Here is a 27,326-nt window from a genome sequence, read left to right as displayed (position 1 = left end):
TCGGGACAACGATTCACTGGACATGTGCACCGCCGCCATCTTTGTAGGGGGCAAGGTGCAGCCAGGCGCATGTGCAGGCTTTCTCCAGTATAGAGTCATTGGGATCACAGCAGCCCATACTGCTCTGATTCACCTCTGGGCTCCCTCATGACCACTTTGTCAATATCTAGCTTCCTCAGTCTCGAACCATGGGTGTATTTTTGGTCTGTTTACTACTGTATTATTACGTTTATAGACCCTTTGTAAATGAGTTTTTCGCTGCGGCCCAGCCCCTGACCATGCGCTGCTCTATTATCAGATTAATTTTTTCTTGAATATTTTTGACAGTCGAGAATTCTTTTTTTCCAATAAGTAAGTGTATTTTCCTTCCATTTCTGACTATCAAAACCTGCACCATTTTCATTCCCTGTCATCCATTTTGCACTCCTGAAACATCAACTGTGTTTCTCCTTCCACAGATACCAGTGATTAATGCCAAAGCCCTGTTACTTGTGGAGAGGGTGATGTTTGACTTTCTTGTACAGCTGCAGTTTGTGTGGTGAAGGTGCTCCTACACAATGTGGTTGGGTAAGAGACATTACAGAGTATTCATTACAGCAACAGTGATGATTTGAAAATAATGTCAAATCAACAACAGTTTGTATTTTTATAATCATGCTTATAATTTCACAAAAATACTATTGAGAACTTTAGACATAAGGCCAGAGATGGAGATATTAGGTCAGGTGAACAAAAGCAGGTTTGGAGGGATGTCTTAAAGGTGGAAAGCAGACCTGAGAGATTTTGGTTGCGAATTTCAGACCATGCTGCTTCAGCAACTGTAGAAATAGCCACACAGGTGAAGTAATGAATTAACAAATGGTTGGGAGTCTCAAAGAAAATGGGTTGTCGAGGTCTCAAAGTGTGTGTGGTGCAGGGAGCTAGGGATTATCACAGCCAGGAATTAAATCAAGTGTGAGAAATTTAAATTGAGTGATATTGGCCACATGCTGGCTGGTGAGACTAAATTGGGTTGGGATATCTGGTTGGCATGGACGGGTTGGACCGAAGGGTCTGGTTCCATGCTGTACATCTCTATGACTCTATGTTGTTGCTTATGAATAGGAGACTTTTGATGAATCAACAAGCAGATATTTAGATGTTCTTGAGATTACAGGGAGGTTGAATGTGGGAAGCTGGTCAGGGAGTGAGTTTGGATAATGAAGTCTAGAGATAACACAATGTGGATGAAAGTATATGAGCTGAGACAATGGTGAAATCAGCTAGAAATAGTGATCTTGGAGTGGGACTGAGCTATCACCCTCACCTCACCTCTGGGATTCAGCTGGTTGTCAGGTTGTGAATCAGGGCGGTGACACAATCGGGAGCTGAGTGGCCCTGGTGGAGCCTAAAGTGAGTATCGCTCAGCTGACTGTTGCAGAGCAGCTGCTGCTTGGTAGCCCTGTTGATGACATCTTCCATCACTTTACTGCTGATCGAGTGTGGACTGATAGATGGAAATTGCCTGGGTTGGATTGTCCTGTGTTTTTGTGTTGAACGTCCCTGGGCAATGTTTCGCATTTTTGGTAGATGCCAGTGCTGGAGCGGTACGTGGCTTGGTTGGTGGCAAGTTCTGGAGCACAAGCCATCAGTATTATTGCCAGAATATTGGCGGGGCCCGTAACCTTTGAACTACTTAACCATTTCTTGATGTCATTCAAACTGAATCGAACTGGCTTAAAACTCACATCTGTGATGTTGGAAACCACTGGAGAAGGCTGAGATGGATCATCCCACTTTGCACTTCTGGCTGAAGATTGCTGCAAATGCTGTCATCTTATCTGGTGCATGGGTATGTGAGGCCCCTCCATCAGTAAGGGTGGGGATATCTGTGATGCTTCCACCAGTGAGTTTTTAAATTGTCCATCACCGTTCACAACTGGATGTGGCAGAACTGCAGAGCCTCGATCTGTTCCATTGGATGTTGGATCACTTAGCTCTGTTGCTTGCTGCTGATGCAGTTTGATATGCAGGTAATTCTGTTTGATAGCTTCACCAGATTAGCACTTCATTTTTAGGTCTGCCTGGTGCTGCTCATGGCATGCCCTCCTTTACTGTCCATTGTGATGGGTGAGAGCAGGATTTACAAACCCATGAGATTACAGATTGTGCTGGAGGACAGTTCTGCTGCTGTTGATGTCCCACAGTACCTTAGAGATACCCTGTTTGAGATCCTACATCTCTTTGAAGTCTGTCCCATTTAGAACGGTGATAGTGCCACTCAACACAGTGGAGGTTTTCTCAACTTTAAGGCAAGGCATTGTCTCCAAAAGAAACATGTGATGGTCGTTCTTACCGATACTGTATGGCCAGACGTATCTGCAGCTGGTCAATTCATAACATAAGTATGTTTTTTTCCCTCTTGTTGGTTCCCTCACCACCCGCTGCAGACTCAGTTGAGCAGCTATGTCCTTTAGGACCTGGCCAGCTCAGTCAGTAATTCTGTTGCAGAGCTAGTCTCGATTGTGGACATTGAAATCCTGTAACCGGAGTACGTTTGACACCATTTTGTTGCCTCAGTGCTTCCTCCAAATGTTGTTCAACATGAAGGAGAACTGATTAATCAGCCAAGGGAGGACGGTACATGGTAATCAGCAGGAGCCATGAGACTCCCAGGGCGAATCCTCCCTGTCTGTACACCACTGTGCAACCACCTCTGTCTGGTCTGTGCTGCCGGTGGGACAGGACATATCCAGAGATTTTAGGAGAAATTGAAGACTGCAGATGCTGGAGGTCAGAATCGAGAGTGTGGTGCTGGAAAAGCACACCAGATCAGACTGATGAAGGGCTGAGGCTCAAAACATCGATTCTCCTGCTCCTCTGATGCTGCCTGACTGTTGTGCTTTTCCAGCACCACACTCTCGATATCTCGGATGGTGATGGTGGTGTCTGGTCATTGTCTGTAAGGGATGATTCCGTGAATATGACGATGTCAGGCTGCTTCTTGACTAGTCTGTGAGACAGCTGTCCACATTTTGGCATCAAAAACTAGATGTAAGTGAGGAGGACGTTGCACCATCGAGAGGGCTGATTCTGTGGTTGTAATTTCTGGTGTTTTGTTAGATGCCACATGGTCCATCCAGTTTCATTCCTGTGTTGAGACTTTGCAGTGAGTAGCTGGCTGGGCTGCTGTCAGGTTGGCAGGATTTATTTTACCATTGACAATGGTTTCATGGAAATCAGGAGATTCCTAATTCCAGTTATTTTTTCGTGAATTCAGATTCTACCATCTGCCAAGATGGGATTCGAACCAGGACTTCAGTCATTTGTTTTAATATTCTGGATAAAAGCTAAATATATCAGGTTTGTTCACTCATTTTAAATATCACTAACCCTGGATTTGTTTCTTGTAAAACATTGTCCATCATCCTGTCTCCTCTATCCTCCCCTCCAATAACATGAGTGAGGAGCACATGGAGTTTCTCTGTCACCATGACTGAGATAATCCGATCTGCTGCTTCCCTCCCTCCCACAAGCCCACTGAGCCAAACTGCCTCACGTGGTGTTCCTGGTTTTTGTCCTAAACCTACATCGTTCTCCAGTCTCTTGTTAAGCCTTATCAGAGCTCATCTTTACAATTTACCCAAAGCTTGCTAAATCACAGACTTTCCAACACTCTATCTCCTCACCGATTCACAGATATTGTTCCTTGTTCTGTCTGTCTGTCTTTTCTGGTTATGCCCTTCTCTCCCCTTCTTTGAAAAACTTCCTTTTGACCTCACGGTTTTTGGAAAATCCTGCTCCATTTCCACTCTCTCTTTCCTTTCTGAATTCCTTGCATTTGGTGTCCCTCCAGTATCTATCCTTGCTCTCTCCTGTATCTCACCTACATACTGCCAGGAGTTGACATTGTGAAAAAGCACCATGTTAGGTTTCACATGTACACTGACACTGCCCAGCTCTCCCTCCCCACCATTCCTCTCCATTGTTCCACTGTTACTCAGTTACCAAACTGCTTATCACATTCCCACTACTCGATTAGCTGCAGTTTCCTCCAATGAAACATTGTAACGGTTAAACCCATTGCCTTCAGTTGTTATTCCAAATTCCTTTCTCTTACTGCTGAGCCTCTCCCTCTCCCTGGTAACTGTCTGAGGCAGAAATACGTTCTTCACAATATTGCTGTTATATCTGACCCCAAGGTGACCATCTGATCAGACATCTGCACAATCCCAAACACCAGGAATTCCAATCTCTTAAACATTGTTTGTCTCCTCCTCACCCCAGCTCCATTGCGACTGAAACCCCTTACCCGCCTGTGTCGCCTTAAACTTGACGAATCTGAAGCAGAACCCTTGATTCCGCGACTGACCCAGAATCTGGTTCCAGACTCCCTTTTCAGTATTAACACTCGGAAACATCCACTCAGTATTTATCCTGTCAAACCCCTTAAGAATCACATCTGTCTCAATGAGATCACCTCTCTTTCTCCAAAATTCAGTGAGTAGAGTCCCAACCTGTTCAGCCTTTATTTAAAAGATAATCCCTCCAAACCAGGGATCATCCCAGTGAATCTTCCCTGCTGAAAATTGTGTTGCTGGAAAAGCACAGCAGGTCAGGCAGCATCCAAGGAGCAGGAGAATCAATGATTCGGTCATAAGCCCTTCTTCAGCTTATGCCCAAAATGTTGATTCTCCTTCTGCTTGGATGCTGCCTGACCTGCTGCGCTTTTCCAGCAACACATTTTTCAGCTCTGATCTCCAGCATCTGCAGTCCGCACTTTCTACTAGTGAATCTTCCCTGAAATGCCTCCAATAAAGTGACACATTTCCTTATCTAAAGGGACCAAAACTGCTCACTTTACTCCAGATATGGTGGTCTCACCAGCACTTCCTCACGTTACTCTCAGGTATATACTCCAATCTCTCATACTGAAAACCCTCTAAACAAAACATTCCATTCCCCTTCCTGATGACCTGTTGTAACTATGTACAGTAATCCTGCGCCAGGAGGAGGGGATGGTGTGGGTTTCTAACTTGAACTGAGAGTGACAGATTTTATAAACTTGTATTACAGGATATTACAGGTGGACATTCAGATGGTAATCTCAGTAAATGTTCTGCCAAACTCTGAATTACTCAGTACATCAGGACCTGGATATTCGCATTGTGAGTATTGTGTTCCAGATCAATCCCTTTTGCTGCTTAAAAATTCTCCTTTGAATCATCACATTCTCTCAAAAGGTCTCCCCAAACCATCATGTGTTATGTAATCCTTTTATAATGATGTGATGAGTGTAAGGTTTATTATTCGAATGTGTAATTTTTGTGCAAGGATGTCTCAGAGAGGGAGCAGAATATTCTTAAAGGGGAGAATAACCATTTTGAGGGGAGGCTGTTGTTTATTGGTATCAATGACATAGGAATAGAAGAGTTCACATTGTTGGATCATTCGAATCTCTTGTGGGGTAGAATTGACCTTCATCAGAAGGATGGATTGTACCTGCACTGAAAGGGAAGAGTTGCTAGTGCTATTCAGGAGGCATTAAACCAGTGAAGGAATGGAAGTAAACTCAAAAGAGTGAGGAAAGAGCCAAGTCTGAGGCTGGGACAGTTCAGGCGTCAAACAGTCAAGGCAGGCAAGGGCAAGGCACAGAATGAGGTAGGACTGAGCAGTTACACTGCATTTATTTCAATGCAGGAGGCCCGATAGGTCAGGCAGAGGAGCTCAGGGTATGGTTTTGAACATGGCACTGGGATATTACATTAATTACAGAGGTATGACTTAGGAATGGTTAGGACCAGCAGCTTAATGTTCCAAGGTATAGATGCAATAGCAAGGATAGAAAGGGGGCAACAGAGCAGGGGGGTGAGGTGGTTTTGATGAGGGATAACATTATGGCTGGGCTTCAGGAGGATAATCCTGGAAGTACATCCAGGCAAGTTGTACAGGTGGAACTGAGAACTAAATAGTCAGCCGGGAATTGAGAAGCAAATTTACTAACAGATCACTTATCTGAAAGAATAGTATGATTGTATACAAGACTTGACCTTTTTTAATTCATTCACAGGATGAGGGTGTCACTGGCTGGGCCTCAAGGGCAGTTAAGATTCAACCACGTTGCTGTGGGTCTGGAGTCACATGTAGGTCAGACCAGGTAAGGATGGCAGATTCCTTCCCTGAAGGATATTAGTGAATCTCATGGTTTTTTTTTTTTTTGCAACAATCAACAATGGATTCATGGTCTTTAATAGATTCTTACTTCCAAATTTTTATTGAATTCACATTCCACTGTCTGCTGTGACGGGATCCAAACTCTGAGCCCCAGAACGTTATCTGGGTGTCTGGATTATCCATCTAGTGATAGTATCACTAGACCATTGGGCAGGGTGAGTGACTGAGATATCAGTCTGAGGTACGGGAAGTGGAGGATATGCATTGGAGGGAATTTTTGATCACGTGAGAGGGAAATGCAGTCCTTGAAATAGGAATCCTTTCTGGGATGTCCTGGAGTGGAATTGCTTCTCCTGGAAGCAGATATGGCAGAGGCGGAGGAATTGGGAGTACAGGTTCATGTTTTTACAGGAATATACTCAAGGGAAATCAGATGAGCAAAAAGGGAACACGAAATATCTCTAGGAAATGGTTTAAGTAGAATCCAAAGCGATTCTACAAATATATCAAGGATAAAAGAAAAAACAGACAAAGTATACAACTTCTTAAAGACCAAGAAGGCCATCTGTGGAACAACAGGAGGTGGGAGAGATACTATGCTACTCTTTTCTGGAGAGTTTGGAGAACTTGATAGTTAACAACAGTGATAACTTGAAAAGTGTCCATGTTACAGAGGAGGTGGTACTGGATGTCTTAAATGGCATCAAGGTGGATAAATCTCTGGGTCCTGATCAGGTGTATCCCAGAAATTTGTGGAAAGCTAGGAAAGCAGTGCCCCTCCCTGAGGTATTTATATCATCGTTTGTGACAGGTGAGGTGCTGGAAGACAGGTGTTGTTATTTTAAAAAGGTGGTAAGGAAAGGCCAGGGAACAAGAGAACAGGCAGCCTGAAGTCAGTGGTGGGCAAGTTGTTGGAAGGGATTCTAAGGGATAGAATTTACATGTATTTGGAAAGACCAGGAAAGATGAAGGATAGTCAACATGACTTTGTGTGAGTAATTCTCTCTTTCTAACTTGATTGAGTTTTTTTGAAGATGTGACAAAGATGATTGATGAAGGCAGACTGTGGACGTTGTCTATATGGACACTGAACGATGTTCCACAAAGCAGACTGGTTAGCAAGGTTAGATAACATGGAATGTTGGGAGAACTAGCCATTTGGATACAAAACTGGCTTGAAGGTAGGAGGCAGAGGGTGGTGATGGAGGGTTGCTTTGCGGACTGGAGGCCTGTGAGCAGCAGTGTGCTGCAGGAATGGATATTCGGTCCTCAAATAAATGACTTGGATGTAAATATGAGATATGGTCAGTGGGTTTACAGAAGACACCAAAATTGGAGGTGTCGTGGACAGCGAAGAAGGTTAGTTCAGAATACAACAGGATCTTGATCAGATGGGCCATTGGAGCAAAGAATGGCAGACGGTGTTCAATTTAGACAAATGCGAGGTGCTGCATTTTGGAAAGGCAAATCACGGCAGGATTTATACACTTAATGGTAAAGTCCTTCGGAGTGTTGCTGAACAAAGAGACCATGGAGTTCAGATTCATTGTTCGTTGAAAGTAGAGTCGCAGATAGGCAGACTAGTGAAGGTGGTGTTTGGTATGCTTATATTTATTGGTCGATGCATTGAATACAGAAGCTGGGACATCATATTGTGGCTGGACAGGACATTGATTAAGCCATTTCAGGAATTCTGTTTTAAGTTCAAAATCCCCTGTTCTGGGAAGGATGTTCTGAATCTTGAAAGAGTTCAGACAAGATTGACAAAGACTTTGCCAGGGTTGGAGGATTTGGGCTACAGGGAGAGGCTGGGGGTAATTTCCCTGGAGAGTCAAAGATTGACAGGTGACTTCATGTAGATTTGTAAAATCATGAGGGGTATGGATAAGGTGAACAGTCAGGGTCTTTCCCCCCCCAGGTTAGGTGGTTCCAAAACAAGATCACATGGGCTTAAGTCAAGAGAGCAAAGATTTAAAAGGGATCTGAGGAGCAAAGTTTTCAAGCTGTGTGTGGTGTGAGTATTGGATGAGCTGCCAGATGAAGTAGTGGAGGCTGATACAATTACAACATTTGAAAGGCATCTGATTGGGTACATGAATAGGAAGGGTTTTGAGGGATACGGATCAATAGCTGGGAATAGGATTCCATTAGTTTAGGCTTCCTAGTTGGCATGGACAAATTGGACCAAAGGTCTATTTCTGTGCTGTACATCTCTATGACACGAATAAATGATAATAAGATGTATTCCTCTTTTGTAGAGAGCTAGCAGAAGCACAGATAATTGTATTTGGAGCTGAGAAGGTTAAGCAGTGAGTTTGACCAGCTGCAAATTTGTGTCTAGGATATTTAATTTGCAGAGAGAAGGGAATTGTGAACAATGTCACAATTTTAGTAACTATTTTCAGGTAATTGGCAAATAATATGTGAACATGTGAACAATATTTTATTCAGTAAGGTCTGAGCATCTGGAACAGTCCGATTGGCAGCTGGACACAGACTCAGCAGTTATTCATAAAAAGATTTGGAATTTTACTTTTTAAAGGAAGATTTGGGGGGGCTATGGACAAATGGGAAGGGAATTGGCACAGATGTGCAGCATCTCCAGAGGGAGAGAGTACAGTCCCAACGGGCTGAATAGCCCCCAGCCCCTGTGCTCTGTAATACTGCCCCATTCACTGTGAATGATGAATCTCATCCTGTGGCAGAGAGAGGGAGGATCCCACCACTCACCTCACAATGGGTCTCGTGTGATTGATGTCAGCGCAGGCCAATAGGAGGCCGAGGGCAGTACTGGAGGACCAGGTCGTACCAGTTTGTCTTCCAACCAATCAGAGTGAATGAGGGCATCCTCAAGGCTGGAACTAAAGAAAGGCACATATCGCAGAGATTTGAGAAACTGGAGGACATGAGATAGGGAGCGTTCTGTGGCTGGTGAGGAATTATATAAATAAGGAAGAGTTGTGAGGCTGGATGAGGTGACAGTGATCAGGAGAGTTGAGGATGGAGGAATTTAGAGTTAGTGAGGATTAGAGTCATAATGTTATACAGCAAAGAAACAGGCCCTGTGGTCCAATCAGTCCATGCCAACCATAATTCCAAACTGAACTAACTGTTCCTGCTTGGTCCACATCCATCCAAATATTTCCTATTTATGTACTTATCTGAATGTATTTTAAATATTGTAATTGTATTCACAGCTACCACTTCCTCTGGAAATTCATTCCACACGTATATTTTTTTTTAAAACCCTAATGTCTTTTCTCAAACCTTTCTCATTTCTTCTCAAAATGAATGCACCCGAGTTTTGAATCCCCCTCTCCCCTGGCTATTTACCTTATCTACATTCTTTTTCTGATTTTATAAACCTCTAATAAGGTCACCCCTCAACCTCGTGCACTGCAGTGGAAAAAATTCCCAGCCTATCCAGCCTCTCCTTAAAACACAATCTCCTCTCCTTAAAACACAATCTCTCCATTCATGGCAACATGCAGGTAAATCTCTTCTGAACCTGCTCCAATTTAATAATATCCTTCCTGTAACAGCACAACCAGAACTGGACAGAGTATTCCAGAAGAGGCCTCTCCAACATCCTGTACATCCTCAACATAACGTCCCAACTCCTGTATTGAAAGGTCTGAACAATGAAGGTAAGTGTGCTAAGCACCTTAACCACCCTGTCTACATGTAACACAAACTTCCAAGACGTGAAGCCCTCTGTCTCTTCATTCCCATATCACTACTCAAGGTCCTACTTTTATTGAGTGTAAGTCCTACCCTGGTTTGTTTTATCAAGATGTAATATTTTGCATTTATTCCAATCCAAAAAAATATTCAAGTATAAAGGCAGTACGAGTATAATTAAGAGGGAAATCAGGAGGCAAAAAGGGGATGTGAGATAGCTTTGGCGAATAGGGTTAAGGATAATCCAAAGGGCTTTTGTAAATACATTAAGAACAAAAGGCTAACTAGGAGAAAACAGAGATCAGCAAGGCAGTCTTTGTGTGGGGCTTCAGGCGATGGGCGAGATAGGGAAACAAGTACTTTGCATCAGTGTTTACTGTGAAGAAGTACATGGGAGATATAGAATGTGGTGAAATAAATGGTGATATCTTTAAAAATGTCCATATTACAGAGGAGGAGGAGGTGCTGGATGAGTGGCTAAGGAGCTGGTGCAGGGGAAAATGATTCACATTTTTGCATCATTGTGATCTCCTCTGGAGTAGAGTTGACCTGCATAAGAAGGATGGATTGTACCTGATTTGGAAAGTGTCTAATATCTGGGCAGGGAGATTTGTTAATGCTACTCAGGAGGCATTAAACCAGTGAGGGAGTGGGTGTGATTGCAAATAGATCGTGAGAAAAGAGGTATGTCTGAGGCTGGTGCAGTTCTGAAGTCAAATAGTCAAGACAGGCAAGGGCAAAGCAGAGAATGAGGTCAGACTGAGCAGTTACACTGCATTTATTTCAATGCAAGAGGCCTGACAGGGAAGGCAGATGGGCTTAGGGTATGGTTTTGAACATGGCACTGGGATATCATGGATATTACAGAAACGTGGCTCAGGGATGGATAGGACTGGCAGCTTAATGTTTCAGAGTATAGATGCTATAGGAAGAATAGAAACGGGGCCAAGAGAGGAGGGAGAGTAGCGTTTTTGATTAGGGAAAGCATTATGTTTGTGCTTGGGGAGGATATTCATGGGAGTTCGCCCAGTGAAGTTATTTGGGTGGAACTGGGAAATAAGAAAGGGATGATCACCTTATTGGGGTTGTCTGCCGTGGATTTCATCCGGGTTCTCTGGTTTCCTCCCACTGTCCAAAGATGTGCAGGGTAGATTGGATTATCCAGGCTGAATTGCCCGTGGTGTTCAGGGATGTGTAGGTTGGGTGGCCCTGGAAAATGCAACGTTACAGGGGGAGGTTAGGAGGCTCTGAGCGTCAGTATCGATGTGATGGGCCGAATGGTCTCATTCCACACTGTTGGGATTCTGGAATTCTCTGATAATTCTACAAGTTTTAAAATAGTTACAGAAAATAAGATACCAGATCTAAACGTTAAGGTTCTGAATTGGACAAAGGGCAATTTTGATGGCCCAAGGCAAGAACTTCCACCTGGCCCCTCGAGCCTGCTCTACCATTCAATAAGGTCAGGGCTGATCTTCTCATGGCCTCAGCTCCACTTTCCTGATCTCTCACCATAACCCTTAATTCCTTTCATGTTCCTTAAAAGCAAATAAAGTTGATAGCTCAGCTGCTTCACTCAGCAGGGAATTCCACAGATTCACAACCCTTTAGCTGAAGAAGTTACTCCTGAACTCAGTCCTAAATCTGCTCCACCTTATTTTGACGCTATGTTCTCTAGTTTCACCCATCCCTGGTGAAAATAAACTCCCTGCTTCTATCTTACTTACTCCCTTCATAATTTTGTTTTTTTACCCCATCCAATCTCCCGTTCTTCTAAATTACAATGAGTTTTCTCAATCTCTCCACATACACCAACCCTCTCAACTCCAGGCCCAAATTAGTGACCCTCCAGTGCCAGTACATCCTTGCTGAAGTAAGGAGATCAAACCTGTACACACCTGTACCAGGTGTGGCCTGTACAGCTGCAGCATAACCATCCCTCGAGCAAGGAAGCGCAATATTCCGTTCACTGCCTTAAATACCTGCTGCACCTGCAAACCAACTTCCTGTGATTCATGCACAAGGACATCCAGCTCCCTCTGTACAGCAGCATGCTGCACATTTTCACCATTTCATCATCCAGTTTGCTGTTAGTCCAACCAAAGTGGATGACCTCACATATCCCAGCATTGAACTCCATCTGCCAGATCCTTACCCACTCACTCAACCGATCTGTATCCCTGTGCAGACTTACGGTGGCCTCTGCACACATTGCTCTACCTCATCTTTGTATCAAATCTGAACTCTGACACCGTACACTTGGTCCTCAACTCCAAAACATTTGTGTAAATTGTAAACAGTTGTAGTGCCAACACTAATCCAAACGCCCATTTATCCCCATTCTTTACTTTTTGTTGGTTAACCCATCCTGTATCCATGCTAATACATTACCCATAAAGCCGTGCAGCCTTTATCTTATACAGCAGCCTTTCATGTGGCAACTTGTTGATTACTTTCTGGAAATTCAGATACACCACATCCACTGGGTCCCCATTATCCAACGCATTTGTGATGTCCTCAAATAGTTCAAGTAAATGCGTTAAACATGAGCTGCCTTTCATGAATCCATGCTGTGTCTGCTCAATGGGATAGTTTCTACCCAGATAACTCGCTACTACTTCCTTGAGAGGTTCAAGCATTTTCCCCACTACAGAAGTTAAACTAATGGGTGTTTTTTTTTTTAAATAGTGGCATCACATTTGCAGCTTTCCAATCTGTCAGATACGTCCCAGAGTCCAGCAAATTTTAGCGAATTATCACGAACACATTTGCTATTTTCCCGGCCATCTCTTTTCGCCCCTGGGATGCATTCCATCACGGCCAGGCGCCCCTTTTACCTTTAGGCTGTTACCTTTCCCAACACTTCCTCTTTACTGAGAATGATTGATTCTCTGTCCACATCTGCCATTGCCTCCATAGGCCTGTAAAAATGAGACAATGAGAGTACACAGACAGTATGTTCCTGTTAAGGGCAAGGCTGGGAGGCGTAGAGAATGCTGCCTGTCGAGAGAAATTGAGGCTCTGGTCAAGAAAATGAAGGAGGGATATGGCAGGTACAGACAGCTGGGTTTGAGTGGATCCCTGGAGGAGTATAGAGACAGTAGGAGAATACTTGAGGGAAACCAGGAGGGCAAAAAGGGGACAAGCGATGGCTTTGGGAAATAGGTTTAAGGAGAATCCAAAGAGATTCTAGAAATACACTAAGGACAAAGAGTGAACAGGCAGAGAATAGGGACCCTCAAAGATCAACAAGACTGACTATGGAACCGCAGGAGGTTGGAAAGATTCTATATGGATATTACACATTGGTTTTTACTGAAAAACGATATGGAAGCTAGAGAATTTGCACAAATAAATAGCGATAACTTGGCAAGTGTCCATGTTACAGAGGAGGATACCCTGAATGTCTTAAAATGGATAAAGGTGGATAAATCCCTGGGACCTGATCAGATGTATCCCAGAAATTTGTGGGAAGCTAGGGAAGTGATTGTTGGGCCCCTCCCTGAGATATTTGTGTCATCAATAACCACAGGTGAGGTGCTGGAAGATGTGTGCCATTATTTGAGAAAGGTGGTAAGGAAAAGCCAGGGAACTATAGACCGGTGAGCCTGTAGTCAGTGGCAGGCAAGTTGTTGGAAGGGATTCTAAGGGACAGGATTTGCATGTAATTGGAAAGGCAAATAATTGGGGAGAATCAGCATGGCTTTGTGCATGGACATCGTTAACTCGGACTTCAGGAAGACACAATGTTCCACATAACAACAGACTGGTTAGCAAGTTCAACATCATAGAATACGGGGAGAACTAGCTATTTGGATAAAATTCATCTCAGAGACATACAGCACAGAAACAGACCCTTTGGTCCAACCCATCCATGCCAACCAGATATTCCAGCCCAATCTAGTCCCACCTGCCAGCACCTGGCCCATATCCCTCCAAATCTTTCCTATTCATATACCTATGAATGTTGCAATTGTACTCGCCTCCACCACTTCCTCTGGCCACTAATTCCACACACGTACCACCCTCTGTGTGTAAACGTTGCCCCTCAGGTCTCTTTTATATCTTTCCCCTCCCACCCTAAACCTATGCCCTCTAGTTCTGGAAGCCCCCACTCCAGGGGGGAGACTTTGTCTATTTATCTTATTTATCCTGTCCATGCCACTCATGATTTTATGTTCCTCTGTGAGGTCACTCCTCAGCTTCCGACGTTCCAGGGAAAACAGCCCTAGCCTATTCAACCTCCCCCTGTCGTGATTTTGACCAGGAGCAGATTTGTCTCCAGGATATTTAGTTGATAGAGAGGGAAAGTAGAAAGTTTGTCACAATTTTTAGTAATTACATTCATGTAACTTGCAAATAATGCAAGGTAAAAATGAGAAGATTATTTTACTGAGTCAGTTCTGAGCATCTGGAACAGTTGAACAACAGCTGAATGCAGAATCAACAGTTACTGTCAAAACAAATTTGGAATTCAACTTTTTAAGGAAAGATTTGGAGGGCTATGGACAGATGGGAGGGGAGTTGGGACAGATTTGCAGCATCTGCAGAGGGAGAGAGTACAGCCCAAACGGGCTGAATAGCCCCCAGCCCCTATACTCTGTGATAATGCCTCATTCACTGTGAATGATGAAGCTCATCCCACCGCAGAGCCATCGAGCCATAGAGATGTACTGCTCAGAAACAGACCCTTCCGTCAAACTCGTCCATGCTGACCAGATGTCGTAACCTAATCAAGTCCTATTTGCCAGCACTTGGCATATATCCCTCTATACCCTTCCTATTCATATACCCATTCAGATGCGTTTCAGATGGTGTAATTGTACGAGGCTCCACCACTTGTCCTGACCGAAAATTCCATGCATGCAGCATCCTCTGATTGACAGAGGTTGCCCCTTAGGTCCCTTTTAAATATTTTCCCTGTCAACTTAAACCTATGCCCTCTCGTTCTGGACCTGTCTATTTATCCCATTCATGCCCCTCATGGTTTTATAAAACTCAATGAGGTCACCCTTCAGCCTCCAACACTTATGGGAGGATCCCACCAACTTGACACAATGGGGCCCAGGTGATTGACAGCAGCTGCAGACCAATAGGAGAGTTGGCGTGATCCTCCAGCCAATAGAAGTGAATGAGGGGTGTGGCCAGCAGGCCAACACGTGACCATGAGCTGTGCATGCGCAGTGTCACTGTGAGGGGGGGACTCAGTGAGTGTGATGGGAGTGGCATAGACTGGGAGAAAAATGGGGTTTGTGGGTACTGGGGCGGTGTATAAACACATGATGTAGGCTGCTTGACATGAATTACAAGCTCCCGCTAAATAAAAACCAGAAAAAATTGTGGATGATGGAAATGATAAACAACAACCAGAAAGTGCTGGAAAAGCTCAGCAGGTCTGACAGCATCTGTGAAGACAAATCAGAGTTAACATTTCTGAACCTGTGAACCTTCCTCAGAACTGATGTGACTGAGGAAAAAATGTTGGTTTATATGCAGAAGGTATAGCTGAAAGAGTAAATGATTGGGAATAGAGTCCAAAGAGAGAGATAGAAGAAATTGGACAAAGGAGTGTATATCGATCTGGCTGGGGGAGGGTGAATAGCTGTTTATGGGGACTGTTAGTGGCTAATCACAGATAGTGTGTAATAGCAGGCTATGTAATAACAAAGCCTGGTGTGTGGGGTAGGGGGCTAGGATGCTAGGACGTGGGAGAGTTCAGGATCTAAAATTATTGAATTTGATATTGAGGCCAAAGGGCTGAAGGGTCCCCGAGTGGGCGATGAGGTTTTGTTCTTCCAGTTTTGTTAACATGTGGCACTGGAAACGCACAGCAGGTCAGGCAGCATCCAAGTAGCTGGAGAATCGACGTTTTAGGTATATGCCCTTCATCAGGAATGTGCGGTGTGGGAAAGAGTGCTGAGAGATAAATAGGAGGGGGTGTGTAGGGCTGGGGGGGAAGGGAGCTAGGAAAGCAATAGGTAGATGCAGATGAGAGGTAATGGTGAGAGGGTGGAGTGGATAATGGGGAAGGAAGATGGACAGGTGGGTCAGTTCAAGAGGCCAGTGCCGAGTTGGAGGGTTGGAGCGAGGATAAGGTGGGGTGAGGGGAGATGAGGAAACATTGTTGCTGTGTGGTTGAAGGGTCCCAAGGCGGACAATGAGGTGTTATTCCTCCAAGCTTCGGGTGGCTTGATTTGGCGATGGAGGCAGCCCAGAACCTGCATGTCCTTGGCGGAGTGGGAGGGTCCGTTGAATATGTCGGCCACAGGGCAGTGGGGTTGGTTGGTACATGTGTCCCAGAAATGTTCCCTGAAATATTCCGCAAGTTGGCATCCTGTCTCCCCACTGTAGAGGAGACCACATCGAGAGCAAAGGACTCAATAGGTGAGGTGTTTGAATGTAAGAACTATCTCTGCTGAATGTGGAAGGATCCTTTGGTGTCTTGGATGGAGGTGAGGGGAAGGTGTGGGCACAGGTTTTCCACCTCTTGCAATGGCGAGCGAAGGTGCTGGGAGTAGAGGATGGGTTGGTGGGGAGTGTGGATCTAACAAGGAAGTCACAGAGGGAATGGTCTCTGAGGAATGCTGAAAGGACTGGGGAGGGAAATATATCTCTGATGGGGTCTGATTGTAGGTGGTGGAAATGGTGGAGGATGATGTGTTGTACCTGGGTGGAATGTGAGGACTTGGGGGATTCTATCCTTGTTGCAGTTGAAGGAGTTGGGTTCAAGGGCGGAGGTGTGGGAAGTAGAGGAGATACAGTGGAGGGTATTGTTGACCACATGGGAGGGGAAATTGCTGTAATTAAATACGGAGCCATTTGGTATGTTCTGGAGTGTTCTGCCAGTTTGTATCAAGCTTCACTGGAACATTGCAGTAAGTATGAGACAGGGATGTTGGCCAGGGAACAGGCTCGTGTGTTGAAGTGGCAGGCAACTGGAAGCTCAGGGTCTTATTTTCGGCAGAACGTACATCAGCCACCATTTCCATCACATCCACTGAGATGCTGCCAGACACCGGTTCCTGTTCCCTCCATTAACAGCTATGCACTCTCCCAGCCAGATCGCTATCCAGTCCTTTTTCTTTCCAAATGTTCCTTCGGGTTCTGTCCCCACCTATTATTCACTCTTTAACCCCTATCTCCTTTGCCATTGCACTGGGAGCTAAATTGCCCCTAGTTTTCAGAGACGTGTCGGTTAGGTGCAAGATAAATATTTGTCTTTACTATTCATCCTGCACTGACTGTGAGTTTTGTTGTGTGAATTCATTTTATGGGATACTAATTGAGACTGGGATCTCAGAAACAGGTTTTTACAGTCAGCAGAGACATCAGGACCTGAATATAATTGGCATTTAACTGTGAAAACAGAAAGGTTTGTCTGTTCTGTCTGTGAGAAAATATCTTCAATACTTTTGACAAGCAAAAATCAGAGAGATGGACAAATTTGTGGCTGGATCACCCTTTGGGTGTGTGCTCTGTTCTGGGCCCTGCAGCTGAGGAAGGAGATATTGCCCTGAGAGGGAGCACAGATTTATCCAAATTGCACCTCATCTCTTTGCAGGAACTGTCAGATTTAGTCCCCAATCACCCACTTCGTAATGTTAACCTGTTAACTCCTTATTTTCAGTTTTCTGCAAACTACCCACTAAAATTCCTTATGGACTCAAATTCCAGCATCTTTTCAGGTGGAATGTTCCAGATTCTGACAACTGAAAATGACAGGGCTGCACTGAGAGTGCTGCTTGGCTCAGTGAGTGTGTTTTGGAGTTGGGTGAAAACAGTGAGGTGAGACAGGGAGAAGGTGATGCTGAAACTCAGGTTTAGTTCAGGCCATTCAGAAATTCACATGCTCCCAATGGGAATAGCCAATTTTTATGAGATACCTGCTGAATATTTTGTAACAGGTTTTAAAGTATAACATGTCAGCTTATGTAAAGGTCGGGGATTTAGATTATAATGGACATGCTTGAAGTGAAGAAAGGTTGCTAGCTCATTTAAGTTCTCGCGATGGGAGAACTAGGTGAATCTAGAGAGACATTGTTACAGGAGACCTCAGATCCGCGGTGTTCTCCTCTCATACAATGTGGGAAATAAGGGATGCTTCCAGTGTCCCTGGCGACAATATGTGCAGGAAGTGTGCCCATCTGCAGTTACTGGGAAACTGCTTTTCAGATCTGAAGCTGTGAGTGGACTCACTGTGGAGCATCTGCAATCCTGAGGATGTTATGGACAGCACGTTCAGTGAGTTAGGAAAGGGAATGGATGACTATCAGATCAAGTAAAAGGCTCAGGAAGGAAATGCAGGAGTTCCAGTCAACATACCATTATCAAACAGATAGTTTATCCCACTTTGGATTCTGCACAGAACAGGAGGAAAGAGAGTAACGGGGATTCAATAGTCAGGGGTACAGACAGGCACTTCTGTGGCCACAGACATGAATCCTGGATAGTATGTTACCTCCTTGGTGCCAGGATCCGCGATAGCATGGCTAGGTTATTGGACATTGTGGAGCTGGAGGGTAAACAGCCAGTGGTGGTGGAATCCTCTCACTATGCAGACCATGTATCACTTACACTCTCCACTGCTTCTCACTCATGTCTGCTTCAAAAAGAGGGAATCACGGAGAAACATGAAATAAAATGGGGTCAGAGTCTATGGTATAAAACTGTTGAACACAATGCCCCCATCTTCTCCATATTGGTCATCAAGCACACATGCCCGCTGTGATCATCTCATACCTTTTTGATATTAGAATAGGTGATAGATGATTGGTTAATGTTTTGGGGAGGCAAATGAACAGAGAGATTTAGTAGGAAATTCTGGAGCTCAGGGTGCAGGAATCTGAGTTAAAAATGGGCTATCCTCAAGGCTGGAATTACAGAAAGGCACTTAGCAGAGAGATTTGTGGGGATCGAGATTACAGAGATAGGGAGGATTGTGTGATTGGAGGATGTTACAGAGATGCTTATGATAGCAGAGATAAGGAAGAGTTGTGAAGCTTCATGAGGTGACAGTGATAGGGAGAGTTGTGAACACGAAGACACCGAGAGTTAAGAGTTTCAAAGTTATATATTATGGAAATGGACCCTGTGGTCTAACCAATCCATGTCGACTATAATTCCACCTAAACTAATCACACCTGCCTCTGCTTGGCCTATATCCCTCCAAATATTTCCTATTTATGTACTTATCCAAATATCTTTTAAGTATTGTAATTGTATTCACAGCTACCACTTCCTCTGGAAGTTCAACCCATAAGTGCAAAAATAGAAAAACTCATGTCTTTTTAAAATCTTTGTCATCTCTTCTCAAACTGTATGCACCGGTGTCTTGAATCCCCCTCCCATGCAGCCATTCATCTTATCTACACACTCCATGATTTTATAAACCTCTAATAAGGTCACCCCTCAACCTACTGCTCTCCAGTGACAGACATCCCAGCCTATCCATCCTCTCCTTCTAAAACAATCCCTCCGTTCATGGCAACATTCTGGGAAACATCTTCTGAACCTTCTCCAATTTAATAACATCCTTCCTCCAACAGGGGGACCAGAACTGAACACAGTGAAGAGGCCTCACCAACATCATGTATAACCTCATGACAGTGTCCCAACTCCTATACCTAAAGGTCTGAACAATGAAGGAAAGCGTGCTAAACACCCACTTAACCACCCTGTCTACATGTGACACAAACTGCAAAAACCTGAACCCCTCGGTCACTTTGTTCCACATCACTACTCAAGGCTTTACTTTTAATTAGTATAATTAATTAATGAGGCTAAAGGAGATGTTTGTTTTATTAAAATATAATATCTTACATTTATTCAAATTAAATTCCATCTGCCACATTTCAGCCCATTCACCCAATTGATCAGGATCCCTCTGTATTCGTGGATAACCTTTTGTCACCCACAAACAAACCATGCCTTGTATATTCTAATTCAAACCATCTACACACATGACAAACAAAAATGGACCCAGCACCGATTCCTGGAGAACACTGCTGGTCACGGGCCTCCAATGTGAAAAACAACCCTCCACTATTACTGTCTCCTATTGTTAAGCTAATTTTGTATCCAGTTGGCAAGCTCTTGCTGAATCCCATGGGATCGAACTTTACAACTTCGTCTCCCCTGCACAACCTTTTTAAAGGCTTTACTAAAGTCCAAATAAACAATGTCTGCCACTCTGCCCTCATCGATCTTCTTGGTGACTACCTTAAAAATCTCAATCAAGTCTGTGAGACACCCTGTTAAGTAACCATGTTGAGTGTCCCTAATCATTCCTTAACTCTCCAAATACATGCAAATCCTATCCTTCTGAATCGCCTCCAACGGCTTACCCACCACTGAGGTCTACAGTTCCTGGGCTGCTCCTTATACCCCTTCATTAACAAAGATACAACATTAGCCACTCTCCAGTCATCAGGCAGCTCACCTGTAGTTATCGATTATACAACTATTTCTCCATGGTGCCCACAATTTCCTCTCACCCAAACTGTTCCCGTCCTATCACTTCAGTCACTTGCCCTGTCTGATCAGACAAGAAAAGGTCAGGTGTTGCTTGCTTCCTGATAGGAACATTTAAATATTGATAAAGAACATTTCTTGAACTCATTTAACACATTCTTTACCAACCAAACCTTTCACACTATCGTAATCACCTACTACTATAACCTTATTGTTGTGACTGTATATCGGAGATCTCTCTGTATATTTGTTCCTTATATTCTCCCTGATTATTGCAGCGTCTATAGTGCCATCTGACCAAGGTGATTTTTTTAAAGTTTGAAAACACCATTTTGTTTTTAAAAAATCTTTCCTCTGCGATTTAAATATAAATCTCTTTTTGTTTATTCACTCAGATGTGGATGTTTACCCTGAGGGCAGTTAGGAGTTAACCACATTGCTGTGGGTCTGGAGTCACATGTTGGCCAGACCGGGTGAGGAAGACAGTTTCCTTCCCTAAAGGGCATTAGTGAACCAGATGGGTTTTTTCCTAACAGTCGACAGTAGTTTCATGGTCATCATGAGCCTTTTCATTCGAGATTTTATTGATATCAGATGCCACCATCAGCCATGGTGCTACCATCTAACCGTAATCCTCGGAAGATTGCTCATTTTACTCGTCTTGCAAGAATATCATCTGGCCATTGCCTCCCTTTTTAGCAATGTATTATTTTTAAAAAAGCTCCATCATTCTCAGTGTACAATTTGAGGTAAAATTACACACATGCAATTTCTGAAGCTGGAGAGGGATTACAGAGACAGGGAGGGATGTGGGTCTAGTGGGGGATTGTTGTCCAAACATCACTGTGGTGTGCATGGACTGCAACATTTCAGGGAGGCCGTTCACCACCACTTTCTCCAAGACACATAAAGGTGGCCAATAAATACTGGTCTGGGCAACAAAGGCAACCTCCAGTGAATAAAACCGAGCAGTGACCTCTCCCAGCTGACTGGTTGTGCAGGTATAAACCGCTCGGAAATGCAGCTTGGAGAAAAGAGAAACAAACAGTGACATTTCACAGCTGCCCTCAGAGAGACCTCTCTCTCTGAGCTGCTCACAGCCGGATCAGCTCAGTGGGTTTCAGTCTCTTGAAACATTAATTTTAGACGGTTTTATTATATTAATAGTGAGAAAGGGGAGGGTTTCTTTTTTATGTCTTTCGGTCTGCTGTTTAAATATTTAAAATATAAAGCGTAACCATTAAGTTATTCTCGGGCAGTATTTTTCGAGCAGTAAGACTGTGCCTTTGTCTTGGTCTGTAGATTGTTAAGGCGGAGAGATGGCCTGTTGTAGAGTGGCGTGCTGTTCCTGTCGGATGTTGGAGATTAGAGAGAGTTTCAATGATCCTGATGATTGTGTCTGCAGGAAGTATGTTTGCAAATCCTATCAGATCACATGGATTGGTGGAGGAGTGATTAAAGGCAGTGAGGTATTGACAGGAGCCGGGGGGTGTGATAGGTGGCAGTCTCAGGATTACAGGACACTGCAGATACAGTCAGGTAGATGGGTTACCTCTAGGAAAACTAGGAGGGGTAGGCAAGTACTGCAGGAATATCCAGTGGTTATCCCCAGCTCAAACAAGTGTACTGTTTTGGAAAATGTAGGGGGTAATAGACTTTCAGGGGAATATAGCACTGACTGCCAAGTTACTGCAACTGAGACTGGCTCTAACATAATGTAAGGTATACCCAGTTCCACGCAAACGATGGTGTTAGGGGACACTCTAGTCAGGGGCACAGTCTGCCATTTCTGCAGCTGACAGTGAGACATCAGAATGGGGTGGTGCCTCCCTGATGCTAGGGTCAAGGATGTCTCACAGAGGGAGCAGAATATTCTCAAAGGGGAGAATAGCCAGTGGGAGGACATTGTACATTGGTACCAATGGCATAGGAAGGGGAAAGCATGGGGTCCTGATGAGCAGGGAGATTTGCTAGTTCCACTCGGGAGGCATTAAACCAGTGAGGGAGTTGGGGTAAACCTAAAGAGATAGTGAGAAAAGAGGGATGTCCGAGGCTGGTACAGTTCAGATTAGACTGTCAAGGCAGGCAAGAGCAAGCCACAGAATAAAGTGGGACAGACCAGTTACACTGCATTTATTTCAGTGCAAGATGCCTGACAGGTCAGGCAGATGGGCTCAGGGTATGGTTTTGAACATGGCACTGGGATATTATAGCAATTACAGAGGCATCACTCAGGGATGGATAGGACTAGCAGCTTAATATTCCAGGGTGTAGATGCGATAGAAAGGGGGCAACTGTACAGGGGGAGTGGCGTCTTTGATTAGGGATAACATTACAGCTGGGCTTCGGGAGGATATTCCTGGGAGTACATCCAGGCAAGTTACTTGGGTGGTACTGAGAAATAAGAAAGGGATAACCGTCTTACTGGGATTGTATTATAGACTCTCTCCCAATAGTCAGCGGGGAATTGAGACACAATTTTACCAGGAGACCTCAGTTACCTGTAAGAATAATATGGATGCAATTTTAAGGGGTTTTAACTTTACCAACATAGCCTCGGAGTGCTGTAGTGTTAAGGGTTTGGATGGAAAGGTATTTGTTCAGTGTGTACGAGAACATTTCAGATTCAGTTTGTAGGATGTACCTACTAGAGAAGGAACAAAACCTGACCTGTTTTCTTTATTCATTCACAGGATGAGGCTGTCACTGGCTTGGCCAGCATTTATTGCTTTGTTTAACCGGAGGGCAGTTAAGAATCAACCACGTTGCTATAGGTCTGGAGTCACATGCAGACCAGAACAGGTAAGGATGGCATTTTCCTTCCCTACAGGTCATGAGTGAACCAGATGGGATTCCCAACAATTGACAATGGATTCATTGTCGTCACAAAATTAATTTTTCCAGATATTTATTGAATTCACGTTCCAAAATCTGCTGTGATAGGATTCAAACCCAGGTCCCCAGAACGTTATCTGGGTCTCTGGATTAATTGTCTAGCGATAATTTCACTCTGTCATCGCTGCCTCTTAGGAAATGAGGCAGGGTGAGTGACCGAGGTATCAGTGGGGCAGCACATCAGCACCAAAGATCCCACAGTATTGTGGCTTAGTGGTTAGCGCTGCTTCCTCAGCACCAGAGACCTGGGTTTAATTCCAGCCTCTGGCGACTCTGTGTTGGAGTTGGCACGTTCTCCCCAGTGTCTGTGAGGGTTTCCTTCGGGTGTTCCAGTTTGCTCCCACAGTCCAAAGATGTGTAGGTTAGTTGGATGAACCACGTTAAATTTCCCCTAGTGTCCAGATGCAGTAGATGAGGTTTTGGGATGTGCGGAGAAATCTCTGCCTGATGTGAAAAGATCCTTTTCGTGTCTTGGACAGAGGTCAGAGGGAGGTGTGGCCGCATGTTTTACATCTCCCGTGGCAGCAAGGGAGGGTCGAGGGTGTGGAGCATGGGTTGGTGGGAGGGGGTGGGCCTAACAAGAGGGTTGCCGAGGGAATGGTCTCCATGTAACGCAGATAGGGATGGAGAGGGAAATATGTCTGTGGTGGTGGGATCCGACTTTAGGTAGCAGAAATAACAGAGGTTAATGCACTGTATCTGGAGATTAGTGGAGTGGAAGATGAAGACTGCAAGGTTATAATCTTATTGTGGTTGAAGTGGTGGGATAAAGGTGGAGGTGTGGGAAGTGGAGGGTATGCATTGGAGGGCATTGTTGATCAAGTGAGAGGGAAATTGTGGTCCTTGAAGTAGGAGGCCTTTCTGGGATGTCCTGGGGTGGAATTGCTCCTCCTGGGAGCAGATATCGGAGGCAGAGGAATTGGGAGTACAGGATCACGCTTTCATACTTGAAGGAAATCAGGAGAGCAAAAAGAAGACATGAAATAGCTTCAGGCACTGGTTTAAGTAAAATCCAAAGAGATTAAACAAATATATCACAGACAAAAGATTAACTCGACCAGAGAATAGGCCCCCTTAAAGATCAACAAGGCTGTCTATGGAACCACAGGGAGTGGGAAAGATATGCAACTATTTCTTGCCATTTTTTACTGGAGAAGGATATGGAAGCTCAGGAGTTTGGAGAAATAAACAGAGATAACTTGAAAAGTGTCCATGTTACAGAGGAGGTGGTACTGGATGTCTTAAATCACATCAAGGTTGATAAAGCCCTGGAACCTGATCAGGTGTATCCCAAAACTTTCTGGAAATCTAGAAGTGATTGTTGGGCCTCTCCTGAGATATTTGTATCGTTGATAGCGACAGGTGAGGTGCCCTTATTTTAAAAAGGTGGTAAGGAGAGGCCATGGAACAAGAGAACAGTGAGCCTGAAGTCAGTGGCAGGCAAGTTGTTGGAAGGGATTCTGAGGGACAGGATATCCATCTATTTGGAAAGGTAAGGAATGATTAGGGAGTGTCGATGTGGCTTTGTACATGCACAATTGTGTCTCACTAACTTGACTGAGTGTTTTGAAGTGACAAAGAAAATTGATGAAGCCAGGCGGTGAATGTTGTTTATGTGGACATTCAACAAGGTTCCACAAAGCAGACTGGTTAGCAGGGTTAGGTAACATGGAATGCAGGGAGAGCAAGCCATTTGGATACAAAACTGGCTTGAAGGTAGGAGACAGAGGGTGGTGATGGACGGTTGCTTTGCGGACTGGAGGCCTGTGGTCAGCAGTGTGCTACAAGGATCGATATTGGGTCCTTAAATAATTGACTTGGATGTGAATGTGTAAGGTATGGTCAGTAGGTTTACAGAAGGCATAAAAATTGGAGGTGTAGTGGACAGTGAAGAAGGTTAGTTTAGAATGCAACAGGATCTTGATCAGATGGGCCAATGGCGCAAGGAATGGCAGATGGAGTTCAATTTAGACAAATGTGAGCTGTTGGATTTCGGAAAGGCAAATCAGGGCAGGACCTGTACACTTAATGGTAAAGTCCTGGGGAGTGTTGCTGAACAAAGAGACGTTGGAGTGCAGGTTCATAGTTCCTTGAAAGTAGAGTCACAGGTAGGCGGGGTAGTGAATGCAGTGTTTGGTACACTCCCCGTTATTGGTCAATGCATTGAATGCAGCTGTTGTAACGTCATATTGTGGTTGTTCAGGACATTGATTAATGCTCTTCTGGGATTCTGTTTTCAGTTCCAATCTCCCTGTTTTCGGAATGATGTTGTGAAACTTCAAAGGTTTCAGGAAAGGTTTGCAAGGACTTTGCCAGGGTTGGACGGGTTGAGCTATTGGGAAATGCTGAATAGGCTGGGACTATTTTCCCTGGAGAGTTAGAGACTGAGAGGTGACCTTCTAAATGTTTATAAAATCATGATGGACCTGGATAAGGTGAGCAGTCAGGGACTTTTTCCCGGGTTCTGTGGGTTCAGAACTAGAGGACACAGGCTTAAGATGAGAGGGAAAAGATATAAAAGGGATCATTTTTCTCAATGAACAGAGTTATCAGAATCTGGAACATTCCACCTGAAAAGGTGCTAGGATTTGAGTCCATAAGGAGTTTACAGGTTAACATTATGAATTGGGTGATTGGGACTAAATCTTACAGTTCCTACAAAGAAATGAAGTGCAATTTGGATCAATCTATGCTCCCTCTCAGGCCAAAAAAGACCCTGAGCTCCTGGTTGCCTGCCACTTTAACACGCGAGCGTGTTCCCTGGCCAACATCTGTCTCATGCTTAGGTGCAGTGATCCAGTGAAGCTTGTTGCAAGCTGGCAGAACACTCCAGAACATACCAAATGGACCATATTTCAAGGACTGTAATTTCCCCTCTCATGTGGTCAACCCCAATGCCCTCCAGTGTATCTCCTCCACTTCCGACACCACTGCCCTTGAACTCCACCCCTCCAACCCTTAACTCTCACACATTGTTATCACATTGCCTGCCATTACACACTACCCGCGATTAACCACTAATTGTCTCCGTTGACAGCTATTCCCCACCTACATCACTCCACGATTGGAGCTGCCAAGGACACAAACCTCTAGAATATCCTCCCTAACCCCCTCTGTCCTCCATTAAGATTGTTGGGCCTCTCCTGAGATATTTGTATCATTGATAGCGACAGGTGAGGTGCCATTATTTTTAAAAAGGTGGTAAGGAGAGGCCATGGAACAAGAGAACAGTGAGCCTGAAGTCAGTGGCAGGCAAGTTGTTGGAAGGGATTCTAAAGGACAGGATAAACGTGTATTCGGAAATGATTAGGGAGAGTTAAAGTGGCTTTGTTTGTGCAAAATCGTGTCTCACTAACTTGAGTGTGTTTTTTTTCTTGAAGAAGTGACAAAGATGATTGATGGCAGCCTGTGAACGTTGTCTCCATGGGAATTGAACAGGGTTCCACAAAGCAGACTGGTTAGCAAGGTTAGATAACATGGAATGCTGGGAGAATGAGCTATTTAGATACAAAACTGGCTTGAAGGTAGGAGACAGAGAGTGGTGATGTAGGGTTGTTTTGTGGACTGGAGGCCTGTGAGCAGCAATGTGCTGCAGCAATGGATATTGGGGCCTTCAATAAATGACTTGGATGTGAATATATGAGATATGGTCAGAAGGCACTAAAATTGGTGGTGTAGTGGGCAGTGTAGAAAGTTAGTTCAGAATACAACAGGATCTTGTTCAGATGGGCCATTGGAACGAAAAATGGCAGACTGAGTTCAATTTAGATAAATTTGAGCTATTGTATTTTGGAAAGGCAAATCAGGGCAGGACTTCTACACTTAATGGTAAAGTCCTTCGCAGTGTTGCTGAACAAACAGACCATGGAGTTCAGATTCATTGTTCGTTGAAAGTAGAGTCGCAGATAGGCAGACTAGTGAAGGTGGTGTTTGGTATGCTTATATTTATTGGTCGATGCATTGAATACAGAAGCTGGGACATCATATTGTGGCTGGACAGGACATTGATTAAGCCATTTCAGGAATTCTGTTTTAAGTTCAAAATCCCCTGTTCTGGGAAGGATGTTCTGAATCTTGAAAGAATTCAGACAAGATTGACAAAGACTTTGCCAGGGTTGGAGGATTTG

At 44.3% G+C, this 27,326-nt stretch overlaps 1 long non-coding RNA gene across 2 annotated transcripts in view; it reads left to right on the top strand.

The window, feature by feature from the left end:
* Nucleotides 1–210: 210 nt before the first annotated feature.
* Nucleotides 211–27,326, top strand: part of LOC148134984 (uncharacterized) — a 43,305-nt gene continuing 16,189 nt past the window's right edge. Inside the window, exons 1-7 of one of the 2 annotated variants that reach the window (XR_015755518.1) lie at nt 211–351; nt 459–567; nt 3,260–3,342; nt 5,056–5,147; nt 6,050–6,136; nt 9,696–9,800; nt 22,998–23,106. This is a non-coding gene — a long non-coding RNA (uncharacterized LOC148134984). The remainder of the gene's footprint in view (nt 352–458; nt 568–3,259; nt 3,343–5,055; nt 5,148–6,049; nt 6,137–9,695; nt 9,801–22,997; nt 23,107–27,326) is intronic. The other variant, XR_015755519.1, reaches the window with a different exon arrangement.

This window comes from Chiloscyllium plagiosum, unplaced genomic scaffold (assembly GCF_037043375.1).
Source record: "Chiloscyllium plagiosum isolate Xiang-an unplaced genomic scaffold, Cpla_swu_hap1 HiC_scaffold_51, whole genome shotgun sequence".
In the NCBI taxonomy this organism is placed as follows: Eukaryota; Metazoa; Chordata; class Chondrichthyes; order Orectolobiformes; family Hemiscylliidae; genus Chiloscyllium; species Chiloscyllium plagiosum.
This window is presented reverse-complemented; position numbering and strand designations above follow the sequence as displayed.